Here is a 1,947-nt window from a genome sequence, read left to right as displayed (position 1 = left end):
ATAGGGGATTGCAACAGCTTTCGAGGGTAGAGTATTCAACCCAAATTTATTGATTCGACACAAGGGGAGCCAAAGAATATTCTCAAGTATTAGCAGCTGAGTTATCAATTCAACCACACCTGGAAACTTAGTATCTGCAGCAAAGTGTTTAGTAGCAAAGTAATATGATAGTGGTGGTAGCGGCAACAAAAGTAAAGACAACAAAAGTAATGCTTTTGGTATTTTGTAGTGATTGTAACAGTAGCAACGGAAAAGTAAATAAGCGTAAACCAGTATATGGAAAACTCGTAGGCACCGGATCGGTGATGGATAATTATGCCGAATGCGGTTCATCATGTAACAGTCATAACATAGGGTGACACAGAACTAGCTCCAGTTTGTCAATGTAATGTAGGCATGTATTCCGTATATAGTCATACGTGCTTATGGAAAAGAACTTGCATGACATCTTTTGTCCTACCCTCCCGTGGCAGCGGGGTCCTATTGGAAACTAAGGAATATTAAGGCCTCCTTTTAATAGAGAACCAGAACAAAGCATTAGCACATAGTGAATACATGAACTCCTCAAACTATGGTCATCACCAGGAGTGGTCCCGATTATTGTCACTTCGGGGTTGCCGGATCATAACACACAGTAGGTGACTATAGACTTGCAAGATAGGATCTAGAACTCTCGTATATTGATGAAAACATAATAGGTTCAGATCTGAAATCATGGCACTCGGGCCCTAGTGACAAGCATTAAGCATAGCAAAGTCATAGCAACATCAATCTCAGAACATAATGGATACTAGGGATCAAACCCTAACAAAACTAACTCGATTACATGGTAAATCTCATCCAACCCATCACCGTCCAGCAAGCCTACGATGCAATTACTCACGCACGGCGGTGAGCATCATGAAATTGGTGACGGAGGATGGTTGATGATGACGACGGCGACGAATCCCCCTCTCCGGAGCCCCGAACGGACTCCAGATCAGCCCTCCCGAGAGGTTTTAGGGCTTGGTGGCGGCTCCGTATCGTAAAACGCGATGATTTATTCTCTATAATTTTTTCTCTCCGAAAGCAAATATATAGAGTTGGAGTTGGCGTGGGAGGGTCAATAGGGGGCCCACGAGGTAGGGGGCGAGCCCTGGGGGGCGTCCCCCACCCTCGTGGAAAGGGTGTGGGTCCCCTGGTCTTCATATTTGGCAAGGATTTTTTATTGTTTTTTCTAAGACCTCCCGTGGAGTTTCAGGTCATTCTGAGAATATTTGTTTTCTGCACATAAAACAACACTGCTGAAAACAGCGTCAGTTCGGGTTAGTTCCATTCAAATCATACAAGATAGAGTCCAAAACAAGGGCAAAAGTGTTTGGAAAAGTAGATACGACGGAGACGTATCAGCCATCAAGCGGATTCTCCGCTATATCTGTGGCACTATGGATCTTGGCATCACGCTTCACGCTTCACGCTTCCGCCGACACCGCCCTCACCGACTACTCCGATGCAGACTGGGTGGGCTGCCCTGACACTCATCGCTCCACTTCGGGCTATTGTGTCTATCTTGGACCCTCACTCATCTCGTGGTCGTCCGAGCGGCAGCCTACGGTCTCTCGTTCCAGTGCTGAGGCTGAGTATCGTGCGGTGGCCAACACCGTCGCCGAGTGTTCGTGGCTTCGCCAGCTACTTCAGGAGCTCTCTTGCCCTGTTGACCGTGCCACGGTGGTCTATTGCGACAACGTCTCGGCAGTCTACTCTCCGCTAACCCGGTGCATCATCGACGGACCAAGCATATTGAGTTGGATATTCATTTTTTTCGGGAACAGGTGGCCCTTGGCCATATTCGTGTCATGCACGTCACTACTTTCCAACAATTTGCCGATATTATGACCAAGGACTTTCCTACAATGTCATTTGAGGTGTTCCGGTCCAGTCTTTGCGTCAGCCGCGGTGCCGCTTCGA

The sequence above is a fragment of the Triticum dicoccoides genome, chromosome 5A (genome assembly GCF_002162155.2).
Source record: "Triticum dicoccoides isolate Atlit2015 ecotype Zavitan chromosome 5A, WEW_v2.0, whole genome shotgun sequence".
In the NCBI taxonomy this organism is placed as follows: domain Eukaryota; kingdom Viridiplantae; phylum Streptophyta; class Magnoliopsida; order Poales; family Poaceae; genus Triticum; species Triticum dicoccoides.
This window is presented reverse-complemented; position numbering follows the sequence as displayed.